General features: G+C 44.9%; 1 protein-coding gene and 1 long non-coding RNA gene across 3 annotated transcripts in view; one reads left to right on the plus strand and one right to left on the minus strand.

The window, feature by feature from the left end:
• Positions 1 to 27,198, plus strand: part of Arhgap31 (Rho GTPase activating protein 31) — a 111,476-nt gene that overhangs the window by 17,533 nt on the left and 66,745 nt on the right. The gene's annotated exons all lie outside the window — the stretch shown is intronic.
• On the minus strand, positions 10,649 to 20,392 carry LOC131922573 (uncharacterized). Of its 2 annotated transcripts, XR_009382328.1 has the most exons (4): positions 20,198 to 20,392; positions 19,159 to 19,272; positions 14,441 to 14,663; positions 10,649 to 11,170 (listed from the first exon to the last, which is right to left on the minus strand). It is a non-coding gene; the product is annotated as an uncharacterized LOC131922573 (long non-coding RNA). The 2 variants fall into 2 exon arrangements; XR_009382327.1 differs by lacking the exon at positions 10,649 to 11,170 and having other exon boundaries at positions 14,320 to 14,663; positions 20,198 to 20,384.

Raw genomic sequence — 27,198 nt, forward strand, 5'->3', positions numbered from 1 at the left:
CAAGGCCAGCCTGGGCTACCAAGTGAGTGCCAGGAGAGGCGCAAAGCTACACAGAGAAACCCTGTCTTGAAAAACCAAAAAAAAAAAAAAAAAAAAAAAAAAGAAAGAAAGGACCTGGTGTGGAGAACTCAGACTCTCCACCTCTGCCTCTAGCTCCCAAAATTCCTGTCCTTTCTAATGCCAGTACAGACCCAGCTGATCACCCCTTCCCACTCCCAAGGTTCCTGCCCCTGTATAGACCTCCACTACCTCTCCCCTCCATCAGCTGTCAGAATTCCATAAGTTATTTCCTTCCTTGAGTCAAAGCAAATGAGCTCTGTGCAGACCAGGACCATTGACTCCTCCTCTGCATTGGACCTGAGGGGTTAGCGTCTTCCCTGAGGCTCTAAGACAGAAGAGTCTAATCTATGTCCAGCTTCTAGAAGCCATCCCTATGCCTTGACTTCTGGCCCCCATCGTATCATTTGTCTTCACCCCTGTCTCTCTCAAATCTGCATCTTCCACCTCTTTATAAAGACCCCATGGTCACAAGAAGACCACTTAAGTGATCCAAGGGAACTTCATCATCTCAAGATCTTTAACTTGGTCACGTGTGCAAAGTTCCTTTTGCCATATAAGGCAGCAGTCACAGATTCCAGGAATAAGGATGTAGACCTCTTTGGGGAAGGGGGAAAATTACTCAACCAACCACAATCTTTTTTTTTCCTCCTAGTACATATGGTCAGTTTAATGATAACAGTAACTTGGTGTTATAGGTGCAGGATGAGAAAGACATCAAATGCCACCAACATTTAATGACACTCTTACCCCACATCAGCCACTGAGTCAGAAGGAACAGAGGAATGAACAAGCATTTTCTGTCCCTAAGGGAGAATCACTATCTCATTCAAAAGACAGACTTGTCCCAAGCTGATCTTCATACACATCCCAGTAGGAAGTGGATAACATCATTCTGACTCAGAGGAGTGGAATCCTGTAAGATGAGTGGGCTCTCTCCCTGAAGGGGAGATAGTCTAGATTAGAGGCCCGGGATGCACAAAGGCATGGAGGTACAAGACAGGCAAGCCAGACCCACATTCTCAGGAGAGCACTAGGCAGATGGTACCTCCTCGCATGGGCTGTGTTTTCAGGAACAGGCAGAGTCCTGGCTGCACAAACAACTCCTCCAGGGAGAAGAGAATGGTCTGGACAAACCTGTCTCCTTCAACTCAAGTGATAAAGGAAGACTCTCCAAAAGACCCGCCACTCTAAACCTACCATGTCCTTTCCATGGTTTCTGTCCTTGCTGTAGAGAAAAATGTCATCCCCAGTCAAGGAACGTAGTACTTCTTTCATTTGGAGGGAAATTGAGGTCTGCCTCGAGCGACCGTAAACCAGGGTTTCAAAGCCTGTCCCATTTATTTATAACCTTAGGAAATGTTGCCTTGCTCTGTCTTGTGGACGCTGACCAGAAGGCTGTTTAACATTCCAAATCCGAGTTTCCTCGGTGGTGGAAAGCTTGGTGATGTTTCCCCCCACCTGCTTCCTGGTCATGCTTTTATTCCATTCCTTTTCACCTTCTGGTGCTTTTAGGCATTTTTGTCATCCTTCACAAGCAGACATCATATCTACTGTCCTTTCTGATTCGACCCCATCTAAGCTTGGCCTTCTGTGCGCCTGTTCTGTGCAGACAGCTGCCTCCACCTCAAAGCTGTGTCCTTCCCTCCCCCTTCCCTGTCCTTGTCTCTTAGGAGACTTCAGGTTTCCTTGGAGGTGGACCTCTCCGTCCAGGATCCCACCTCCTCCTTTAGAATTGAAAGGAGTGAAGCTTTACTTTGCCAGAGGGCAGGTGCTAAAAGTGTTTTTATCCTGTGTTACTAAAAAATCAGTCCAGGAGGGACTGAGAGGGGGCACAATGGTCACCACGGCCTGATAAGCTGCTCCTAAGCTGAATTCACTCTGGCATCTCATTGCATCTTTACCAGAATGGCTCCTGCTTTTTTGTGTTTCACCTCCATCCCAGATTTCACGTGTCTTGGTCCCCAGAGTATTCAAGGTTAGATGGGAGGACCTTTAAGATGTGGGCCCAATGGCAGATCCTGAAGTCAGCTGAAGGTGGTTTCCCTCCAGGCATCATGGGGTATCAGGCTCTTTGGCTTCCTGCCTCTCAGTGTGATTTGATCTCTTCCTCTCACTTAAGATTCGATTATCACATTATAAGGTCCTCACCAAGGCTGAGTCATTGCTAGCCCCATGCCCATGAGCCTCCAAAATGGTCAGCGAACTTCTTTCTAAAATTGGCCTGCCTTGGGTGTTTCATTGTAGTAAAACAAAATGAATACAGCTCCTTTGGCAACTCTTTCTATAACTCTCTTGGCTCCTGAGTGGAATGTTAGACTCTTGGTGTCTTAGGGTTTCTCTTACTGTGATAAACGCCATGACCCGAAGCAACGTGGGAGGCATTATTTCAGCTTACATGTCCCAGTGGCAGGTCATCATGAAGGGAAGTTAGGACCGGAGCTCAAGGGACAAACGGGGAGCAGGAACTGGAGCAGAAACCGTGGAGAAGCACCGCTCACCGGCTTGCTCCCCATGGCTGGCGCACCCTGCTTTCTTATAGAACCCAGGACCGCCTGCCCAGATGTGGGAGCTGGGTTCTCCCACATCAATCACCAGTAAAGAAAATGCACCACAGACTTGCCACAGGCCAATCTTACAGAAGCGTTTTCTCAATGAAGAGTCCCTCTTCTCAGACATGTCTCTAGCCTGTGTCCTGTTGACATAAAACTAGCCAACACACAGAGAGGGAAAAAAAAAAATCAGGGCATGATTTTAATGAGAAATGAACACCTGCTACAGATGCGAGCCATTCTTCCCTCCTGTAAAATTACAAAAGTGGTTGAAAAAAAAACCACTATCAAACAATATGAGAAGATTTAGAAAATATACAGTTGCATCTCACAAAGTTTTCATCCCACTCTATAGGTCAGTTACCAATCTGGGCTGGTTTGTCTACACTAGTGTTATCAAGCAGAACCTTTTTGCACGATGGAAAAGCTCCAGATATTCAAATGTAGCAGTGACTAGCCATAGATGACTATTGGGCCCTGAATGGCGCAGTGCTACTGAGGGGATGAAGCTTTTGTTTTCCTTCATCGAAATGCACATAGAGCGGGTGGCTCCTTGCCCTTGTGTTGTGCTGTGGCATTGATAACTGTCCTATGTGCATAGAGGAAAAATACACATAGAAAATAATTTTCATCATTTCTTCACACATACACACAAATTACAGGGTGCTGTCTTAGTCAGGGTTTCTATGGGTGCAATGAAACACCATGACCAAAAAGTAAGTTGGGGAGGAAAGCGTTTATTTGGCTTATGCTTCCATATCACTGCTCATCATCAAAAGAAGTCAGGACAGGAACTCAAACAGGCAGGAACCTGGAAGCAGGAGCTGATGCAGAGGCCGTGGAAGGGAGCTACTTACTGGCTTGCTTCCCCTGGCTTGCTCAGCCTGCTTTCTTATAGAACCCAGGACCACCAGCCCTGGGATAGCAGTACTCACCATGGGCTGGGCCCTGGGCCCTCCCTCATCAATCACTAATTAAGAAAATACTCTATAGCTGAATATTATGGAGGCATTTTCTTAACTGAGGTTCCCTCCTATCAGATGACTTTAGCTTTGTGTCAAGTTGACATAAAACTATTCAGCAGATGCATATGTTTTGAAAGATGCTTATTTCAAATAATAGTAAATCTTGGAGAACTGCTCTTGTTTACAATTGTAAGTTCATATTATTCATTTTTACTACATGGAATTCTGCTGCGCAGTTTTTTTTTTTTTTAAATAAATCAAGTACCGCATTCCTGTGGCTAGAAACATAAAAGATTCTGAAGTGTATGACGAAAAAAACCTCTCCCTCCCATCCCCAACCATACCCTTCCTATTCCTCGCCCTAAAATAAATGACTTAATTTTTTTGGGAATATTTCCATGGCTACCCTGAATATATGTGCAAGCAAATATAGATATTTTAATAAAAATATCACAATGTATTTATCTAGCTCTTTATGTATCCCTGTTTTATAAGTGCCCTCAGGACACCTCTCATTGATTAAATATAAATAAATTAATCATTTATTGAACATGTTATATGATCCATGCATCATTCATGTCAGCAATTTCTGTTAGCTTATTGGATACTAACACTGTTTCATTTTGCTTAGGACGAAAGTAAAATTTGCTAGCCGTGTGCTTCAAATTGTAGTTCAAACTTGCTTTTCAGGATTTGTGAGGGATGTTATCTGGTCAGTTGGTGTTCTATCAGCTAGAATCTGAGGCAAGAGGTCAAGGCAGAGGCTGAGGGACAGTTAGACGTTATTTGGCCCCCATACCCACATAGCCATTGTATCTTGATCATACTTGTTATCTGAACTAACCTGGCGCCACCCACAGAGACCGGGCAGAGTGGAAAAGCAGGTGAAAAGACAGAGCAGCTCCAACTGGAAAACTACACTGACACTGAACAGTTCCATCTCTGCAGAAATTACAGCGAGAGTGTGTTTGAATACAGCATCTCAAAATGGCTATCCACCTAGATTCTTACATGGGCGAAACGGGAGTGTCTGAACAGAGTGTGCTCCTAAGCCCTTCAGTAAGGCTTCCTGACATGCTCAGGGCAGATGATGACTCCATCTACACCAGACAGTTCAGCTCTTCACTCTCAGATGCCTGTCTCCTCAGCAGCCCCGACGGTTCCCACCTGAGCATTAGTTCATAATCAAGTAAGATAACTAAAAAGAGGGTTGAAAACCAGATAACAGAAGCGAGACTCAGGCTTCCAAAACAAAAACCAAGATTCGCAGCTGTCCTATAGTTGAGACTTTGGCTCAGGAAGTGCTAACCGGCCCCAAAGGTTGTCCTTACTCCTATGCTATGAATGTGCTGCCTCCGGCAAACGAGGCCATTGCCACTGTGGACGTTAGCAGAGTGGCTTTTCCTAATGGAACCCTGCACAGGCCTCCATTAGGTTCCTAATGGAACCTCCCCCAGCCCTGCCAGGTCCAACTATCTGCTGCCAGCAGCACTTCTTCAGAGTGTGACATCAGGTGTGCAGCCAGTGCTCCTGTGGGACCCCTTCTTACACAGTCCTGGGGTTACCCCGCGCCAAGACAAACACAGACACAAGTGAATGAGAAGCTAATGTGGCGTTTTTTAGAGCTGAACGGATCGCAGCAGATTGCTAGCCAAGCCTCTCATTTAACTTGAGGCGAACCTGAGGCCCTGGAGGGTGAAGTCATTTGCTTGAGAAGCAGCCGCTGCTCTTTCGGCTGCCCTGTTTGTGTTGGCCAGAAACAACAGATCAGTGAGCTGCTCACAAGCACCAGGGTCTCAGGAGACAGGGCATCAGAAGGTGGTGCCTTCTGATGGAAAGGGACAGTTCTCAGCCTATCTCACAGCTTAAGAAAAAAAAAATGCCCCTTTTTAATATAGCTAGTTACAAGTAGGGCATATATTTAATGGAACAGAAATACATCCAAGAACACAGTACGTGTGTTTTAAGAAAAAAGCTTACAAGCAACCTATATAGTGTAATTCTGTTTTTACCAAATACTTAAGGCTATCTACATACACATTGCCAATGCCTTCCTTTGGATGGATGTTTCTCTCTTCTGTGTGCATTCGTACATCGATGTGTTTGTGTGGTCTCTGAATTTTCTGTTGCGGCTGCTATACCCAGGAACGTGCCTAACGTTTAGAGTTTGGAAACCCAAGAAAAGTTGTTTTCATTTTATCCAAGCGTACCTATTCCCTAAATTAATTCAACATAAAAACAAATGTGTGTTGTACCTGTGCTCGTGTTCGTGGAGGCCAGAGAAGGACATCGGGTGTCCTCCTCTGTCTCTCTCCACCTTGTTCCCTTGAGACGGGGCCTCTCAGTGAAGCCGGTGCTGGCCATTTTTCAGCTAGGCAGGCAGCCAGCGAGTCCCAGTAATCCCCCAGTCTTCACTCCCATCCCCCACTGCTGCCACACTTAGCTTTTGAGGTGGGTGCTAGGGGTCCGAACCCAGGTTCTAATTACTTGCGTCACAGGCGCTCTCGCTCAGTGAACCATCGTCACCCAACCCAAAATTAGTCCAGCTTTCTTTATCCTGAAATGAATTCGGTCATTTGCAGCAACACTCCTCAGGGAAGCCCTCGTCTATAAAAAGCCAAAGCCCAATTTTGAACTGCTATTTTTAAAAAAACGATTAAATTTCCATTTGACTCTACAAAGTCATGTCCTTCTGAGCTTAGCCACAGAGAACAGATCCTCTCAGGTGCACTGGCCAAGTTCAGGTTCTAAAGACAAGACCCTGGCAGGTGATGACCCCACAGAGACCCAGCACCCCTTCTGCCTGCGCTGAGGCCCTTCCTAAGACATCAGCCTGACCCACGGTACCTAGCGCCATTGCTTGGGACTCCGGGTAGAGCAGCCTCAGAACTTTTGGCAGAGTGTCCTCAAATCCCTAACGAGGGGAGAAAAGGAGCTTTGGTTTGAGGTTGTACGAAACCCTGGTTAGCTGGCTGCCCTGGCCAATAGCCAGCTGCTGACATAGAAAGAGACTTGCACAATACCTACAGAATGTAGGACAGATTGGATTGGACTGGATTTGGATAAGTGAGGTCCAAGTTAATAGAAGGCCAGAGAGCCTGCCAACGCGTTGGGCTAGGAGAAACAGAGGAGTAACTTTTTGCATGTGGCACAGTACTTGCTCTGAATCTCGTTTGTTCTTCTAAATTCTGTGACGTAGGTGAGGCAGGTAATTATTAGACTTAGTATACAAAGAGGACACCCATTCTCCAAGGACCTGGAGCTGCCATTACCAACTCTGTGTCCTAGATTCACTGTAGGATGTGAGGTCTGTGCAGTGTGCACATTTAAAGCCCTGGTAGGAATCAGAAAACCTGTAGACTAGTCCCGTGACTCTGAAGGATTCTTTCCCTAACGCTCAGCCTCAGCTTCCTCAATTGCAAAATGAGGTAAGGATAGCTTGCCTCAGGAGGTCACAGGATCTGGCAAGATAAAGGCACAAAAATAAATACCGCGTCTTGACTATCTTGAGTTTCTAAAGGAATATGAACCTCAAACAGTTTCTTCAGTTGCGGTGTGGAGGGAGATGTTTGGGGGAATAATTTTCTCCATGCAGAAATGTTATTTTAAGACTGGACAAACTTAATACAGCTCGCAGCAACCCAATCCCCCCCAGCCATTTCACTAGGAAGCCAAACCTTCTATTTTCACACCCCTTGCTCTGGTTAGAGTAGACTCAGCTCTGAAGAGAGGTAATCAGGTTTCCAAGAAAGCGTGGAATTCTTGGCCTGCTGCCTTTAGGCTTGGCAACCCCTGACTTGCAGTGGGCTTGAGTTAGGGGCTTGGAGGGAATACTTGCTGTGGGGCCCTCCTCTAATCTTAAGAAATTGGTTTTGCCTGTTTATGTTGAGGGATATAAGGGTGAGTAATTTTATTTTGGAGCTAAGCTAGGACCACTAGAGGGGCCTGGAGGGAGGGCTTGGAGTTCCTCAGCCCGCTTTGGCCAGAGAGCTCTGTTTGTCAGTGTTCTTTGTTTTATGCTTTGGGAACATGTATCTGAACAAGGTATTTTATGCTTTTCATTAGACGGGTTTGGAGATCACATCATGGCTCTTTAAACGTGCAAATCCAAACCAAAAGTTCTTTTGTGTGAAGGTCACCCGGCTAGCCAACTCACCTCCCAGCCCTTCCTGTTTTTGCTCCGCTCACCTCTTCAGTAACTCCTTCTGGGGGGTCTGTCAGCCTCAGGCTTACAACCTAGGACCTCTCTTCCAGACACACAGAGTCAACGATTTGGCAAAAAGGAAATAAAAAGCACATAGCAGCAGTCTGCAATGTGCTAGCTTGGGCTTTGTATGATAATGGAAATTTTACTTTCAAGGGAAACAATAAAGAAATAAGGCAGAGTTATAGAGCTGGCATTAAAAGCCACTCTATTTTTATCATTTTAAATATGTGTCTGTGTTGGGGTATGTGCTCATAAGTGCAGGTACCTCTGGAGGTCAGAGGTGACAGATCCTCTGGAGCCTGAGTTACAGGAAATTGTGAGCCACTCAACGTGGGTGCTGGGAACCAAACTTGTGCCTTCTGCAAGAGCATTATCACTCAGCCACTGAGCCATCTCTCCAACCCCACCTACACTTCTGCAAGCAGTTATTCCTTTACTTTTCTTCCCCCTTCTTCCGTTTCCCCTGGTCCTGGAGATGAAACCCAGGGCCTGGCACATACTGGGCACATACTCTACCACTGAGCGACACCCCAACCCTCTCTTAATGTTTATTTTTAATTTTAGACAGATTCTAAATTGCCTAGGCTTGCCCCTGAACTCACTCTGCGGCCTATAGTGGCTTTGAACACGTGAGTCTTCTGCATCAGCATCTGAGCTCTCTAGGGTTAGAAGGCTGTACCATCAGTCCCTAAGAAGGCATGTGTCTCTTACGTGAACATTAGTTAACACAGAACAACTTCCGTCACCAGAGATATGTTACAATTAATATGAGAGGAATGGGGAGAGCTAAGAAAGGACAGAGGGAAAGGAAAGGGGACAAAAAAATGGAGATTGGAAACAGATACAGAGAGATCAAAAGTGGCTTTAGATTACTGGACATGGTCAGCAGCATGGGAGCGATTCCTGCCCTTATTCATGAAGGTTGGTGTGACAGAAAGCAAGTTCCTTCTCTAAACATCACTTACATTTTTTCTTTTTCATTTAATTCATGTGGGGTGTGTGTGTGTGTGTGTGTGTGTGTGTGTGTGTGTGTGTGTGTGTGTGTGTGTTAGGTATTTGGGGGGAGTAGTTGCTGGTGTTGTCTTTGTTCGGTCTTGTTTTTTATTTTTGGTTTGTTTTTAGACATAGTCTGTGTTTTTCAAGATGGCTTTGAACAGTTGATGATCTTCCTGCCTTGACCTCCAGAGTCCTGGGATTGTAGGTGTCCACCACAATGTCTGGCTAGACTTCAATCTCTTTGTGGGTAATAGGAGGATTACAGTGTTTGCTTGGGGAACTGGGGAAATAATTCAGCTGATAAAGTGCTTGCTGTTTGGGAATCTAAGTTCTACCCCCAACACTACATTAAAAAAAAAAAAAAGAAAAGAAAAGAAAGAAAAAGAAAAAAATGTGGTGGTACATGCATGTAATCCCAGCACTGGGGAGCCAGAGACAAGTGGATCCCTAGGGTTCCCCAGCTGAGCCTACGTGGTGAATCCTAGGTCCTAGTAATAAACCCTGTCTCAAAAAACAAGGTGTATAGCTCCAGAGAAAAACACCATCTGAGGTTGTCCTCTGGCCTCCACCTACACACACAAACATGTATGCAGGCACACCCACGTGGTAGACTTTGCAGGGATGATTTGAGGACATTTTAAATAGTGCATAGAATGAAGCTTGTAGTGTTCAGGGAACACTGCTTCCTCAGATTAAGACCCTACCATCATTTTCCTCGCTGTTCTTCGAACAGTTAGTTAGTCTGAGAGATTAGGGTCATTTCCTCTTTCAATCAACTAATCAATCTCTCTCTCTCTGCCCCTAAACTAAACCCAGCTGTTTCTACAGTTTTAAATACTAGGTCTCAATGGTTTTTCAATGGATAAAAATTCAAAATCATAATACATTATCTCCATTAGAACCCTTGGGCATATAAAAGAATATTTTTAGAGATAGTGTTATTGACCAAAAAGGCTGAACTCTAATATTTCTTGAAAATGTCATCCAATAATTTGAATTTTTAGTTAAATGAAACTTCGCTCTGAAAATATGGATCAGCTTAGTTTGCCTTGTGCGTGACTGTAGGTGTCTAAGGAGATCTCTTGTTTTCTTACCGAATAATTCAGCTCAGCTTCTTGGAGCTGAAGAGGCGGCAGTTCCCTCTTTTCTTGGCTAAGAGAAATTTACAAATTTTTAGAGATTTCAACGTCTAACCACAACTGTGAGGTTGATTTTTCTGGTTCTAGAAGCTTTTAATTCTTGTACATTACTGAAGAGATATTGAAAAAAAATCTCAAATTTTTGAGTTAAACATTCAAATTTCCAAACATTCGAAAAGTAGGTAGGCGATACAGCAATATTTCAATGAGGAATTTCTGAGGGAAAAAATTTGAGAAAACAAGTTAAACTACATTCCAGCAGCAGATGGACACCCATCCCTTGCTCTAGTGACTTGGTCATTCTTTTTTTTTTTTTTTTTTTTTTTCTTTTTCACACTCAGGTCAGATGGGAGAGAGAGATAGAGATAGAGATAGAGATAGGTAGAGAGAGAGAGAGAGAGAGAGAGAGAGAGAGAGAGAGAGAGAGAGAGAATGCCTTTTCAAAATAAGCAGTGTGGCTGGCCTGATCTATCTTGGGACTCATTGTCAAGAATTCTTCCCTTGTGCTGCCTCCTTTGGGCCAATACCAAACAAACCTAAACAACTGGAGAGCAGATGTTTGACTAGAGAGAATTCCACAGCTGAACTCAAACGTATTCCCAAACAGAACAAGACACCGACCACAGGGAACGCTCTCCGCTAGGCTGTTATAAGATAAAAGCTACCTCCCCCCACCCTCTTTTCATCCCATATTTTCAAAAAGTGATCTTTTGAGAGAACTGGGTGGCGGCTTTATTTATTTCTTTTAGGACCAAGTCAGAAACTCCGTAGTTTGGAGTCCATGCGTCGTCGTGCAAATGCTTAGGTTGGTGTTTGGAGTTTTCAGCAAAATAAACAGAACTCTTTTCTGCTGTGATAAGATGGTCCCTGCGCCACCTTTTAGAAGTGCTGGATGGCGATTGTTGAGAAATCACTGCACGCGGCAGCATCCCGAGGCATCTTAAGACAGTAGCATCTCTCTGAATCCCGTGAGTTGCTGGCCATCAGGCAAGACAGTCTCCATCTTCCATCTTGGCACCAATACAAAGTCATAGCCAACACAGAGCCAGGATTAGTACACAGCATAGAATTTTCCCAGTGTGAACATATCCTGGCTCCCGTACAGGTACCCTTTTCTTTCAAAAGTGTGAAAACTGTGGGTGGTTCCTGCTGCCCCTCTCATCCCTTCCAATGACTGAAAACCAGCTTGGTGGGGATGGAGCAGACGAGAGTCCACGCTGTAGCTGCGACCTAGTGAGTCCTCTGGGTTTATCCCTAGTGAAAACAGCAGAGCTTTCAGTAGGCGGAAGAGGGAAAATGATAAAGGAAGAAAAAAAAGGAAAGGACCTTTAGTTCCTACATATGTGTGCACAGACATGCACTGCACATGCACGCACACACACACACACACACACACACACAAAATTAGTGTAAAAAGATTAAAAGGGAAGGGAGAGAGGTAGGGAAAAGGAAAGGAAGGCGGGCTGGCCCACACTTGGTGAGATCACTGCAAGAAGGGAAGTCGGGGAAGGGATTTCCCTCTTTCGTGTGCTCTTTTAAATGATGTAAAATTGTTTAAGTAATGGGGGAATCGCCCAAGTACAACTTCTCCTCTCTCACCCAGGAGAAGAAAGGGAGGGGAATTGGAACCACTGGGAGTTCCTGACAACTAAAAGAGAGCTCTATATATGGCCTGGTAAATTCTACATGTACCACCCAGAGCCACTGAGGCCACTGAGACCTCGGTCCCACTCCTGAAACACGAGACTTCAGCACAGTATATGCTTCATAAATCATTCAAAGTCTGATAGGTAGTGTGAGGTTACTTGAGGGACATGCTCCCTTCTCTGTATTCCATCAGACCTTCACAAAAGATGAAATAGTTCTTAAACAAGGTAAAACCTATTAAGTAGTATAGACTCCCGCTGCCACTCTGTGCAGATGTTGAGGCCCTCCTGATTTCTCCTCCCCCCCTCCACCCCCACCCCGTAGAATAGGAATAGGCCCTAAATATGGTGACCACTAGCTTGGTAGGCCTTTTCCAACCTCAAATGGGCATGACCATCCTCTTGCTTGGGTTGAGATAAAAATACTTGAATCACGGATTGGGGAGATAGTTCAGTTGGAAGGAAAAGTACCTGAGTTCAGATCCCCAGCACTTCCTTTAAAAGCCGGTTGCCACATCTTTAATCCCAACACTGGGGAGGCAGGGGTAGAAAGATCCCTGGAGACTTCTAGCCAGCCAGTCTAGCCAAATCGGTGCGCTCTAACCTTAGTAAGATTGCCTGTCTCCAAAATTAAGGCCGAGGGCCAGGGACATTGCTCCGCTAGTAAGAGCACTCACTTGCTGACAAGCTGGAAGACCTGAGTTTTCTCCCTGAGCCCTACAAGGCAAAAGGAGAGACCTGAGTCCTGCAAGTTGACCTCTGACTTCCACCTGCAGGCCACAGAAGGAGTGCACATGTGCTCTCACACACAAGAAATAAATGTGAAAGAAAAAAGGCAAGAGTTAAAAGTTGGAGAGCAACTGAGGAAGACACTTACATGCACCTATACCCAAGAACACATGCACACACATGTACAAATACAGCAGCAACTCCCGGTTAAACGTGAACTCATTCAATGAAGTTCATTGATTTTGAGGTTAGAAAGTATTCTGATGTTGTTGTTGTTTTTTTTCAATCTTCTGATACCGTCTCCTTGCTCAGCATGCCATTTCTTCCTTTCTTAAGTCACGTTGTGATGTATTCTTTGTCGTTAAAGGCTCCATCCCAGTCTCTTCTGCCCATGAACGGGCACGTCCTTGCCAATAAGGAATTAGCTAAAAATCTCACCATTTCCTTTTTATGTGTTTAAATCTGAAAGATTTCTCCAAGCTTGGTACACCGTGGCATGTGCTTCCTTTTTGGTTATGCCTCAGACATATAAAAATTAGCATATCCTTCTTAATGTCCATGTGCTCTTTTAAGATACAGAAAAAATGCTCAAAGACAACTTCATTTTTTGCCCAAGGATTAGTGAGGTTCCTTTTCAGCAGTGATTTCAAATATATATATATATATATATATATAATTTTTAAATCATGTTTTCCTATTTTAACTAATAATACATACTTATCCTGAGTGTAGAAAGTCTGAAAAGCATGTTATAGAAAGGAAAAGTGGGCATAATTATATCATTTATAGATGTAATGTGGGGCGATTCTATTACTGTTTATATGTGTATGTTCTATATATTGTAATTGTGTTATATAATAACATGTAACTTATTATTTTGAGTCTATTTTTTTTTATTATGGCCTGTCTTTCTTTATAAGATCATAAATAAAACATTAAGACCTAGTAATATTTTTATATAAGTACCTGTTTTTTCTCCCTGTTATTAGATATTTCACTTATAAACATTTTAATATCATAAATAAGGCCACAGCATATATTTTGTAAGTGTGTGGCTCTTTTGTTATAATAGTTCTTTAGAATATATTGTCCCAAGCAAAATTACTGGATTTAAAGTTATACTATTAGTCTGGACTTTTCTTGGATATGAATGAAAGAATTCTAACATGAGAGAAAAAATGGGTGGTGGTGGTCACTAACAGAGACAATCCCTTGGTATTACGGGGTCTGGGATTAGGAAGATGGGACCAGAGACCAGAATTTAGATTTCTTTTTTTCTGTATCTACAATGGGATAACAGCATTTATCTTCAAGATAAACGAAAAACTAAGAGTATACAAAGTACAAATGCCCCTCGCCTCATTTTATAGTCAAGGCTTCATTAATGAGCTTGCTTTGCCTGGTAGGTAAGCCTCGGGAGCAATCGCTCTTCCAGGCCCAGTTCCCATACTGCCCTGCTTGCGCCTAAGGGTTAGTTTTGGAAGTCTCCCTGTGCCAGGGTGCACTACTGCTCAGCCTAGCCATCTCCCCACGGCCCTGGAGAGGCCCACGGTGAAGACAAAACAGTTTCTGGTGGAGAAGCGGCTGAGATAGGAGGGTCGGTCCTGGGCTGAGGGAGCATCCCTTCCCTGCTCCTAGGTCGTCAGCCACATGAGGCCCCTCAGCCTGCCATGGCCTGTGCCTCCCTCATGGTACCTAGGCCGTGCTTTTCCCGCCTGCTGTGCTGAATCTGTCCTGAGCCAGGGGTGGGGGTGGGGCCGTGCACCCCAGGGACCCTGCCGGCTGTTCCACTACAGTTCAGGCCTGGCAAGGCTGCGCTGCAAAAATGTAGGTTTTGACTTAGTTGGAGGGTTTTTTGTTGTTGTTGTTGTTTTGTTTGTTTGTTTTTTGGTTTTTTGTGATTTTTTTTGTGTATGTGTGTGTGTTTGTTTTTTTGTTTTTTGTTTGTTTTTGTTGGGTTTTTTTTTTTTTCCCATATCCAAGGAGAGTCGAAATCTGCCTGGTCACAGAAAGAGAGAGGATGCATCATAATTTAAGGAAATTGTTTAACTGCCTCATGGGACATATGATGAACTGCGGGAGGGAAGGCCAAAGGAAACCACTGGTGTGGCCTTGGGACCTGAGACTGGGGCCCAGGCTGTGAGCTCACCAGGTGCACCGCCTGGAGAGGGTCCTAACAGTGCGGGTCTCCCCGCCAGATGGAGATCGTCTACACCAGAGAACGTTTTCTGGCCCTTCGGGCAGGGATTCTTTTCATTGTGAAAGTGTTCAAGTTCAGAGCCTGCCTCCTCCACCCTTCCTCGCATGGAAATCGCGTTTCTAGTTTATGTTGGGGCTGCGCGCTGTTTCCACTTCCTCTTCCCTCCTGGGTCCTGGAAGAAAGTGAGACATGAGCTCATGAGTCAAAGAAAAGTTAGCACGAGGAGGGCTCTGCCACTGCCATGTCTCTTTTTCAGATATCAGTGGGTGGGGCTCCGGGCATCCCTGCTCGGTGACCAAGGACTGGCATCCCCCTTTGCCCACACCGCAGCATTCTGTGGTCTGTACCTGGAGGCGATCCTGGGTAAAATAACTGCTGTAATTCACTTCTCTGCTCTTTCAGATTACCCTTTTAGAATATGCCTTCCACTTTAGCCCTGGTTCCCATCTATAGGACGCCAGACCTTTCCAACTCGATTCAGCCCCTCCTGAACTTTTGAATAGTGGCGCTCAGATGCAGACAGACCTCTAGGCAACCTAGAGCCACAGTATATGCTCACCTGACTGTATCCTCACACTTTTAGGTTAGGGTTGCCCTTCCACAGAAAGGGCAGCTCTTTATGCTGAGAATGAGTGTGTTCTAGCTTTATTTATCTTGAACTGTCCATTCTATTATGAAATGGTGGTCATTGTCATTATTGTGGGTTGATGTTCTTTCTCAAAAAAAGGGGGGTGGGGGAATCTAGCAATCCTGTATGGGTCCCCCAAATCTTTCAAACTTGATTTGTGAAATCAAAAAGGCGTAAGCACAGTGGTCCCGTTCACCATCTGGTGCAGAAGTAGGCAGAAGAGCCTTTCTGTGCCTCCTCAATTCCTTAGTTTAGATCACAGATTCTTAAAGTGGGGTCACATAACCGAATGGGGGGGTCCCCAGAAACCTTGACAACAGTGAAAAGTTTCTGAGCACACAGCCACACCAAAATTAATTCAAAATCAAACATGTAACAAATCCAAGGCGTTTCTGGTAACACTCACCAGGGACTTCATTGCATCAAGGGACTTCATTGCAGCCTTGGTTCTGAACACACAGCCTGCAAGGCTTGCCCTGTGAGTACTACATCAGACAGAGCCAATGGAGACCGCCTGAAACACTTGACCTCAGAGTCAAGAACGCTGTGTGTTGTGAGTTGCAGTGTTTTTACTGTACACAGCACAGTCTTCTGCTCTTACAGAAATAGGATGGTTTAACTGCAGGAAACAAAGAGGTTTTTTTTAATATTTACCTACTATCATGACCCTAAAAGATAGTTCTGCTATTCTAAACTAAGTATTTACAAAGAAGCAGTCTCAGGATTGATAATTATAAAATCAAATATCAGTAAACTTGAAAACCCGCTGGAGAGGATCTATATCAGGCATATCAATATTCAGCCAAGATTGAATTCTTCATGTAAAAAATAAGTACACCATCTCATTAGTATGGAAATGTGCTTCCATCTTTAATAAATGGTAAAATTATTTGTATAGCCAATAATTGTTTTTAAATTATTAAATGACCAGTCAATGGTTGCTTTGTATGCCTATTTTATATACTTAGATACACCTGGAGTCAAGTAAAAATTTCTCAGGCAAAAAGGAATCACGAGCCGGGCGGTGGTGGCGCACGCCTTTAATCCCAGCACTCGGGAGGCAGAGCCAGGCGGATCTCTGTGAGTTCGAGGCCAGCCTGGGCTACCAAGTGAGTTCCAGGAAAGGCGCAAAACTACACAGAGAAACCCTGTCTCGAAAAAACCAAAAAAAAAAAAAAAAAAAGGAATCATGAGCAGAAAAAGAAACTCAAGAAGCCCTGGTCTAAATTAGAGTAGTACAACTGTAGCTGTCCTAACTTCTGGCATACAGCCCTGTGTGGTGATTTTTTTAATCCTATACCAAGGATTATATCCAGAGTCTCAAGCTTGCTAGGCAAGGGCTCTATCACTAAATTATATCCTCAGCTTTGAAAGGTAAATTTTAATGGACTACTGCTTGTAGTAAAACAGAAATCTTGCTTTAAATAAACCAGAGTCTTTTGGTCTTTCAGTTAGCAGATCAACAGAATAGCTAACTGAAAATGCCGTGCTTGTCCTTAAAAGGAAAAGCTAGGTAATGTGGGTAAGCAGTCTTCAGTAGAGTAGCATGAGAACTAATTTGGTACCATCTTAAATTGAACCTCATTGGTTAATATTGAATACTCTCCTAGTGTTTGGTGCTAATTTAAATCACTTTCAGGTCATACAATTACTTCCAACTAATAATGAACGGATGAAGTATTGACTATTGACTATTGCATGGCTTCTACCCTGCCAATATGGAGACCATCTGTATATACTTCCTCTTTGGATGCTATGATAAAATTTTGCTTAAAATTCTTGCTTCTACCTCTAGGGTAGGAGCTACGATGGTTTTAAAATTTGAAACAAGTGTCCTAGGACTATTAAATAAGAGTCCACCCAAACTTCCGTGTCTATTAATGCCCTACTAATAAAAATAAATAACACATTCATATATGTTCGATACTGGTCTTCCCAAGATTGTGTTCACGAGGTGGACTGGAAAAATATCACCATTCCTCCTTTACAGAGAAGGTATTGAAGTGACTTGCCCAAGTTCTTACCATAGGCCATGAGTCTACCTCCTGCCTCTGCCCACTGCTGCTGTTCCTCATTCTGTGAAGGCTTCTATGAGACCAATCTCAGAGCCTTGAGCCAGAGGAGGAAGGGTGGAGAGGAAACCAGCCTTTGCTGCCATATACCTAAGACTCTAACTCAGGGGAAGAATAAATGACGTGGCTTTCAGACGGGCTGGTTCCCAGCCTCAGCAAACACAGGTGGGGAGAATTGGAGGGAAATGAAAAAGCTGCTGCTGGTCATTCTCAAACTTGGCTTGCAAAGTGGAATCACCTGGAAAGTTTGGGGGGAAAAAACCTCGATGCCCAGTTTCATCGAGACTGACTAATTGGAATCTCAGAAGGTAGGAGCAGGCACAGGAATTTTGAAAGTTTCCCTGGGTTTTACAGGGGCAGTGACATTTGACAATGCGTGCAGAGCTTCTCAGACTTCGGGGTGCACACCTGATCCCTTGTGAGTGTGTTGCAGCTGGAGTTCTGGTTCTGTAGGTTGTACGAGACCCACTACCTCCTAAAGTCAGAAAAAAAAAAAAAGAAACACTGGGTGCTATGTGGTCAGAAAATGCGTAACAAAGAAGGGGGAGTTTGGGTGGGTTTCAAAGGGTACCTGAGATCTAACGCACACGTGTAGGGAGAGTTCTAGACTAGGAGGTGGTACAGAGTCCTGGGGGTGAGGGCATGTGAGGAGGGGTTCCTGGGACAATGGCTGGTCCAGCATAAATAAGGTGATCCGATCTACCCGATTTAGCACTTGGCAGTGAAGTGCCTATTGTGTGGGGTGCAGATGTGTTCTTTCCTCTTCAAGATCCTGGTGTTCAGGGGTGGGTGTTTCAGTTCTGTTTGTGACACACGATGCTAAAGCACTTGGCAGGGCTTCAGCACATGGCTGCAGCTTTGCTTCTGCTATCCCGCCGGCCTGATGCATGCTGGGGCTGGGTAAGCCTATCACCTCCTAGAGGGGCTCCTCCTGTTTAAATAAGATCTCAAGGGACTTGCCCACCCCAGTTAAATGGCTACATCCTCTTTCTCTTCCTTCCCTCCTCCCACACACTCCTCCCTGCTGGAGCCTTCCCTTATGAACTTGTCACCATGAACTCTATGTTTTAGCTTGTGTATATTTACCTCGTTGTCTTACTGCCTGTCTCCTCCATTAAATGCAACTCCATTTTATTGGTGAGACAGAATTTTGCTGGTGATGGTCGCTGCTTTCCCCAGTGCCTAGAACAATCTGGATGCTCTGTCCCTGTTTGTTGAATGAATGAATGAATGAATGAGGTCATATATATATATATATATATATATATATATATATATATATATATATATATATTTGGTGTCAGCACAAGTAAATTCAACATTCATGGGCAGGAGAAACCAAGAGAATCCATTTTGCAACTGTTCCATCAAAGAAGAGGAAATTAAGACAGGATTTGGTCATTAGGGAGGAACATTTGAAATAGCCAGTGCATAAAAATAAATTGCCCTCCCCACGGGCTGGAGATTTGCTTCTAGATGTTCTATGTTAGAAGCCCAGTGTGTGACGGAAGAGCTTCACTATTTAAATTACTTCAAGAAAGTCTCATAAACCCCATCAGTGATTAGTATTAATGTATTTTAAAATATAATTATGTCTCAAAGGAAGAGAAAAGGTAAAGGTCTTCATGCAACAGATTATAGTCAAATGAGACCTTGGGGAGAGAAAATGGAGAGGGAGGGGCCTTTCTCGTTGGGAATTAACTGATGACTGAGGAAGTCGCCATGCTTGACTCCAGCTAATCGCACATCACCAATTCCTGCCTCTGCTTGGACATCCCCAGCTGACTCCCTCACAAAGCTGACTGCTCGCTCATGAACAGCTCCAAATACTGGCAAGGCCTTCCCTTGAACAGTTAGCAGTACCCTTCGGTGGGTCCAGGGCCATTCAACCTACCCCACTGGAGGAGCTCACTCTTGGGACAACCTTTCAGACTTTGAAGACCTCCTTTTTCTCTCGGCCAGCCTACCTTAGCCACAACATGGACTCCGGCATCCAGACTCTTCTTGACGCCAAGGCACCTTGGTTCCTCAGTTTTTTTCAGCCTAGAAACGTCTCCACTTGGTTTTTCTGCACAAGTTTGCTGTCAAAGTCAGATAGATGCCCCTTTAACATTTCAGATGGCTCTGAAATGCCAGGTTGTCTGTACCTCTCTTTAACCGTATCCCCAAGAAAAGTAGCCTGGATGGTGCGGGGTCTTCCATTCCCTCTTTTTAGATCCTGTATTTCTGTGGTAATGCAGCCTAAGATGTGGTAATATCATTGTCAATCGCGTGTCATTTTAAACACAGTGTTCTTTGTAACTGCTGACATCTTTCAGACGATAGTTTGTGCCCCCAGAGATGAAGATTGATGACAAAAGTTGAGTGTACATTGTGTGACAGTAAGAGACGTATGAAAATAGTTTCAAATTGAATGCAGTAATGCAGTATTTACTGCATTACTTTAAAAAAATGCAGTATTTATGTACTACTTTTGCACCAATGTATAATGCCGATACGCGCTTTGGAGACAGCCTCGAGTGAAAAAAAAAAAAAGCAATTGCTGCTGCTCTTATTTATTAAAGGAAATAATAATACCCATTCTAGGATTGCCATTGGAAGGATATGAAGCTATGTGAGCAATAACTGATATACAGTGAATGGGTGATTGAAACAGATGCCTAGAAGATAATAATCATCATTACCATCCCATGAACATGCTATTGGGCAATTACATTGCCCACGTTGGGACCTCAAGACATGATCATATACTTTGGGAAGGACCTAAAAAGTCCTACAGAAGAGCAAGTGTGGAGGTACAGGTGAGCCTAGAGTGCACAGTCCCGAGAGAACCCCAGGAACTGGACACTGGGGGCCCTGTCACTCTGTTGCCATTTAGGTCACGGTGGCAAACAGTTTCCAAGCTTGTCTGTCTATCTCCCCTACCCCCACGAGCCACATGTCAACCCGTCCGCATCGCGTCACCAGAACTCGCCTAGGTACTGTTGTATAACCAGAGCCACACACCTTGCCACACAACAGCAACGGTGTTGGAGGGGACGCTTGCTACAGTGGATCCACACCTGGTTCAGTCCCTTACCATCCCTTTCCTCTCCGTGGCGGGCCCAGAAGCCAGCTGTCCATGGCCTCCTTCCACAGAGTCTCGGGGGACAAAGGCCTCTCACAGGCCTCCCACCCCCATGCAGCCGTATCCAAGGCTACCATGGGGAACTTGGGAACAGGCCTTGGCTCGCGGACAGAGGATGCCCTGCGTGCCCGCGCACAGAGCTGGCGCTCATTCCACCGGGCCATGAAAGGACAGCCTGTTCTGTGACCGAACATGAGCGGATTGAGAGGCGTCCATCCACAGCGCCCTCACTGGAACACCGTCCAACTTCATTGTGCAAGGCCTCCCTAGTGCTAAAGATCGGGGTAAATGAAGACCCTGTCTGGGTAAACAGGCAGACACTGACCAGTCAAAGAGGAGAAGAGAATGGGGCTGTGTCTTTGCAGGGCGCCTCTTCCGCCATCATCTGTGACTCAATGAACCAGTTGCTTCATATCATCAACTTGGGGCGGGGGGGTAAGGGGGGAGTACATACTTCAATTATCTGATTATTCCAACTGATCTCATAGTTCCAGCCAGTGTTGTGATGTGTGAAAAGAGCAAGCAATGCTCAAAGGGTAGGAGCTCACTCGGGGAAAATGTAGGAGATAGGATTATTTGTTTCCCCCAGTGCCGTTTCCTACCTTTAGAGGCTCCAGACACGCCACACACACCCCTACACGCCCGGTGATGAAAGATGGTATAGGTATATTTCTATTCTTTATGAGCTGCTCAGCCTGCTGGCTTCCCAGGGAAGACCAAGGTTGTCACCTGACCCACTGTGAGCACCCGGTGGTCTGGGTTGCAGTGGCTGAAACACAGGGTAAAGTGAGATGCTGCATGCCTTCTTCTGAGAGGTGGACCAGTATGCCCAGCCACCAGTGGCTTTGGCTGTCTGTAGGGTTGTTTCGTGTTATTTAGTGCAGATATTTACTTTCCATAGCCACATAATAAACTCATCAGTATCAGAGACTCTAAGCCTGATTGTCTGATGACACTCAGTAAGTCACCTCCGCTCTCCCGGAACCCTAGCTTCTTTATCTGTAAAAAGATAAAGATGGAGACAGCCTCCAAGTACCTATACTTGTACCAAATATCTGTGGTTGGGGTTCTTGGTGTCTTTATCTTTCACACACTTAGAAGTCGGAACTAAATGGGTGTGCTGTGTGCATGGTATGTGTAGCAGCTCTGGCGGTCTGTGTTTCGATGTGTCTGTGGAGTATGTGCCTTTGAAAGCATTAAAAATAATCTCAGCTGTCAAACTCTCGCCTGGTTGGGGCCCTGGAAGCTGCCATCCTTATCAATGGCTCCTTCACATCCACCCCCCTGTGCATTCCTCAGGAGGTGCCATGGCCAGGGGGAGGAGCGCAGTTGTTTGTCATTTTTCAGATTAAAATGTCATTGGGTGCGCCTCTGAAACTGCTGACATGTTTCAAATGTCCACTTCTGATAGTCTGCTCTTAACCAAACAAGCTAGACCACGGGGTCCTCGAACTGCCCCGGGGTCCCTGTGTTGAATAATGGAGCATTGTGTCTGCCCTCAGTCACATTTCTGCAGGGCTCCACGCTTGACAAGAGATAGCCAATGTAACCTTTACAGTTGTGTTTGTAAGAAAAAGGCAGTCGAAACGAGCCCTGTACTGTTTCCTTCTACGGTGTATCCCTGTGTCCATGAGTAGTACTTGTGTCTGCCCAAATGAGCTCTGAACTTCATAAAGATGAGAGAAAAGACAAAAAATGGAAGGAGCTAAGCAAAGTGATATTAACTACTTAAAGGCTTTACATTTTAAAAAAAAACTACATTTTAAATTATTTTTGTTTTGGATGAAACAGTAAGTAAACAGGACTGTGACTCCATGGTGGGCTGGGGTAATTTGGAGGGTGTGGTGGACAACTCCTGGGAACTTGTAAATATTAATTCTATATTAATGACAATTATCTGAGGTTTCTGAACCTACCAACAGTGTTCAGGGGTATTCATTGAACAATCATTTTGAAAAACTTGACATCTATAAAATATGATTTAACAGGGACCAATTTTCACAGGCTTGTAGAAACCAGGATTTTATTAAGGGTTAAGTGATGACAAAGACACCTCGTAGGGTAGCTGACCCTGTGAAAAATTTTGGAGTCAGGAGGTCGAGGGCTTCCCTCAGTCACATGTAGTGACAGGATGCTGACCACCACAGAGCAGCCTGTGCCTGGGGTGGAGGTGGGGGGATGGGGTTTGCCACGTGATTGAGCTAAACAGTAGCTTCACTAACCCTGACTCTGAGTTCTGTTTTGAGCTACAGAGTCACAGAAACTGTAGCTTCACCTACTGCTACTTAAAACCCTAAAATATTTGAAAACAGCATTCTACAGTTAGAATTCTCTTTTTCCAGGCTAAATTTCCCAGAGTCCTTAACCCTTCTCCACATGAGGCAGTCTCTTAGTCAGTGGTTCTCAACCTGTGGATTGTGACCCCCTTTGGGGGTCAAATGACCCTTTCATAGGGGTCGCATGTCAGATATTTACATTACGATTCACAACAGTAGCAAAACTACAGTTATGAAGTAGCAACGAAAATAATTTTATGCTTGGGGGTGGGGTGGGGGTCACCACCACATGAGGAACTGTACTAAAGGGTCACAGCATTAGGAAGGTTGAGAACCACTGCTGTAAGTAATCTGGTCTCTCCTTGATCCTTCATTATTATAAAAAGCTTCCTCAAGCAGTGGAAGGGATTTTGCAGGCATTTCATACATAGCACACACAGGCATCCACACGCATGCACGTTCCAGATCCTGTGCTTCCATTCGTGTGGATTGGCCGTGTTAGCTGTTTTAGCTTCCTGGCCCAGCTGCTCACTCACACTGATGAGTAGCAGATAATTGCCCTGGTCTTTGTCCCTGGCTTCCTGGCAATGCTAGAAAAAGAGGTCACGGCCCTTCCATTAGGATGATGAGAACCTGCATTTCCTCGTGTCCTCTTCTGTGTCATAGAAAGCAGGCAGATGTTGCTTCATTTAACCTAAGAGGTCGACACAGCTGTCCCCATTTTCCACATGAGGACACAGGGGATGAGCGAGGCACTTGCCTAAGGTTTTACAGAATCAGCCAGGGCCAACTTGGAGCAGAGCCAGGCTCATCAGATGGCAGAGCTCGGGCTCATTTTTGTGTAACATTACGACGCCCTAATCAAAGGCGCTGTTTGGTCAACATATTGGAAATCTATGACCCAAAACAACATATCCTAGTGTTCTGGTTCAAACAAGATTTTCCTTTCTTCTTCAAAGGGAGGCTCTGAATTTTCACTGATATTAATAACCTATTGACTGGGGAAATGGTTCACTGGGTAAAGTGCTCGGTATACAGGCATGAAGTCCTAAGTTCAGATCTCCAGCAACCCACATGTAATCTGTAATGCAGTGCTGGGGAAATAGAGAAGGCGGGACCCCTAGGGGCTTTCTGGATAGCCAGTCCAGTGAAATCAGCCAGATCAGGTTTATCGAGAAACCCTATCTCAAAAAATAAGGTAGACGGGCTGGAGAGATGTCTCGGTAGTTAAGAGCACTTGTTGCTCTTGCAGAGGACCAGGTTCGGTTCCCAGCATCCACATGGTGGCTCACAACCATCCATAACTCCAGTTCCAGGGGATCCAATACTCTCTTCTGACCTCCATGGGCACTGTGCATGCATGTAGTACACATACACACATGTGTGCAAAACACTGATACACACAAAATTAAACAAACAAATATTTATAAAAGGTAGAGAGCAATAGAGGAAGACATCCAATGTTGACCTCTGACCTCCACACACATATGCGTGGGCGAGACACCTGCATATATGAATACGACTTCATACAGCTCCACACCCCTACACAAAATATCAGTATTATACCCTGAAGCTCTCATCCCCATAGCTATCCCACACTTTGGGTTGAGATTTATCATTTCTGTTTTGTATTTCCAGAAGAAGACAGAATTAGCAACTCTCATGGGCACACGACATTTAAAGAGATGATTTCTCAGTATTTGGAGTTATCCTTCTTCAGAAAAATTAGAGTTTGTCATATTTACCTGGACTACAGTCTTTTTAAAATACAATGTTATTTTTCTGAACCTTTGTCTTATAAAGAATGACTTTAGTTTAGAAAGGATAGATACTTTGTTCACCGTCTGGGGGTCGGGGGGCACTGTGTGGCAGCCCCTGTCTTTGGGATGCACAGTCTCCCTGTCTTCAGGACAGTGGACATCTGGGTTAGCAGATGAAGAAATGGACACAAGGGCGTGAAGCGAGTTGACTGAGGTTGCAGCAGCTGACGGGACCTTGCTGTGCCTGCCAGGCCCCTGTTCCTTGTTCTCCCACACCATGCCTTTTTCATGGGGCTTCTGACCGTGCGCGTCACTTGTGAGAAGTGATTCCTGCAGTTACTTAGTGAGACTCTGATACTTGGAGAAAACAGTCCTCCCATTCTGTTTACAGAACGTAGCACTGGCGCAGAGGGGAGAAAGCCATGTGGTGGGAAGTTCAAGCGGCTCTGCCACTCGGTGTTTGCTCCTTCTTAGGCCCCGACAGTCTCCTCGGCGTCACTGTTCAACCCTGGCACATGGGCACAGCATCACAGAGGGTGTACCCGGATATATGCTAGACAATGCCTCAATCCTTTTAAAGATGAGGAAGGATGGAGCCAGGCCCCAGAGGAGGGACTGATGCCCCGAGCTAGTGAAACCCATTGTCCTTCCGGCACCTTGCTGCCTTCCCTCACGAGTTGTGTCCCTGACACCTTGTCTCCTGTTTGGCTTGCTGTCTTGGCCCCCATTCCAGCCCCCACCTTACCATTATGGCCTGGCCCCTTGACAAGGCTTCTGCCTGACCAGAAACTGTGTGACCACTGGTTCCTTTGGCTGGGCTCCCTAGACCCTGGCAAGCTCTACCCTGGCTTCAGACTCTCAACAGGAACCTGGGCACTGCTTCTGGAAACATCCACACAGTAGCTCTCAGCTCACTGGTGATACTCTTGACAAAGGCTAGATTTCCCCGTGACTAAGGAGCACGGTCCTTGGATCTGTGTTGACCCTTTGAAGTCTCAACTCTTGGGACCTGCCAGTCACCCATCTCTAGGGAGGGTGACGGTATAACTTACCATCCCCATTTTGGGGAACACTAAGAATGGAAGGGAATGCTCATAACCACCTCCCACAGCACTGCAGATGAACAAGAGCTGCCCACTGGGGGAGTGTTCCAGGCGATTCTTACAGGTACCTATTTTCAAGTCAGTCAGGTTGAATTCCCATTTTACACAACAGCAGTATTCCACAATCCCTGCAAGCTGATCTTAGACCATGCAAGGTGCTTAGTACAAGCACGCATTGTTTATGTAATTCTTACAGTAATCTTTTTTTTGTAATGTTGCCTATATTCTACAGAGGAAACAGGGGCTCCAAGAAATTAAGTAACTTACTTGATAATGATTTTGAATGTTCCTAACATGAAAAAGGCACTGGATGTGCCTGTTACCTGTATCTGATCACTACCTATTACATACATGCATGGAAATGTCACATTGGGCCTCATAAATATGCGCAAACACTGAATATCCATTAAAATAAAACTAATTTTATTACGCTTTAATGTGTGTGTGTGTGTGTGTGTGTGTGTGTGTGTGTGTGTGTGTGCACGCATGCAGGCCATGGTGTTACAGTCAGGGGACATCTTGAAAGAGTCAGTTCTCTCTTTCCACCATGTGGGTCCCTAGTTGATCCTCCTCTTCCCTCACATGGGTCCCAGAGGTCACATTCAGGCCGTCAGGCCTAGTAGCTAGCACCCTTGCCTGCTGAGTCATCTCAACTACCCTAAAAATGTATTTTTAAATAGATTCAATACATATTTATCCAGGACCTATTTCTTCCCCAACGCTGAGATAACCCAAACAAGAGAAACCATATACTATAAACAAATCTTTCATTTAAACTTAAAGAAAAAAAAAAGTAACTTGAAGAAACATCTCATGAGTAACGGCCCTTTATTTTCCAATCCTCCCTTTGGGCCCTGACCAGCATGAGAGACACCAGACACAGCCCCCAAATTCAAGATTGCTCTTTTTTAGAAGAACACTTGTATGTTGATTGTTTGGGATTTGAAATGCATTTTCCCATGGTTTAAAATAAAAAAAAAAAAAGGTCTAAAGTGGTGGTTAGACTCCAAGCCCAACTCACAAAAGTTTGTGCAGACTATAATTTCACTGAGGTCTGCCCCTCTGTACAATACTAAACTGGAACAGGAAGCAGAGAGTAAAAGTTTCTATCACGGTTCTTGTATTGATCAACTGTTTGCCTTGAGACAAAGCTCTCTGAGCCATAGACTTTTCAAAGTCAAGACAATGTCTAGCTTCCAAAATTTTGCGAAACTTGTACATAATAATGTACATAAGAGGTTCTCTTAAAACAGCATTTAGAGCTGGGGGTGGAGTTCAGTTGGTAGAGTATTTACCCAGCATGCAATGAAACCCTGAGAGTGGTCCCGGGCGCCACATAAAATCTGGTGTGGTGGTGCATGCCTGTAAACCTAGCATTCAAGGGTTTGGGGTAGGAGACTCAGAAATTTAAGGTCATTTTCAGCTATAAGGCCGGCCTGGGATAAACGAGGTTTTGTCTCAAGAAAAAAGAATAATAGTGCTTATGATGGTATAGGAACTGGCCACCATTTACAACATTGCCAAAAAGCAAGTAAGGTTCCCAGAGTGGAGACATGTACTTCCCTAACCCAGTGGGGTTGGAGAAGAGGGTGGCTGGTCAGAATAAGGCGGGGTTGGGAAACTCTAAGGAAATATGGCCTTCCTGGGTGGGGGAGGTGAGTTTGGGCTTATGGAGGAAGATTCATGGGCTCCAAGACAGGGCGCTGCACAGGGTCCAGATTCTGAAGTAAGGGCACTGGTC

Source organism: Peromyscus eremicus, chromosome 12 (genome assembly GCF_949786415.1).
Source record: "Peromyscus eremicus chromosome 12, PerEre_H2_v1, whole genome shotgun sequence".
Taxonomy (NCBI): Eukaryota; Metazoa; Chordata; class Mammalia; order Rodentia; family Cricetidae; genus Peromyscus; species Peromyscus eremicus.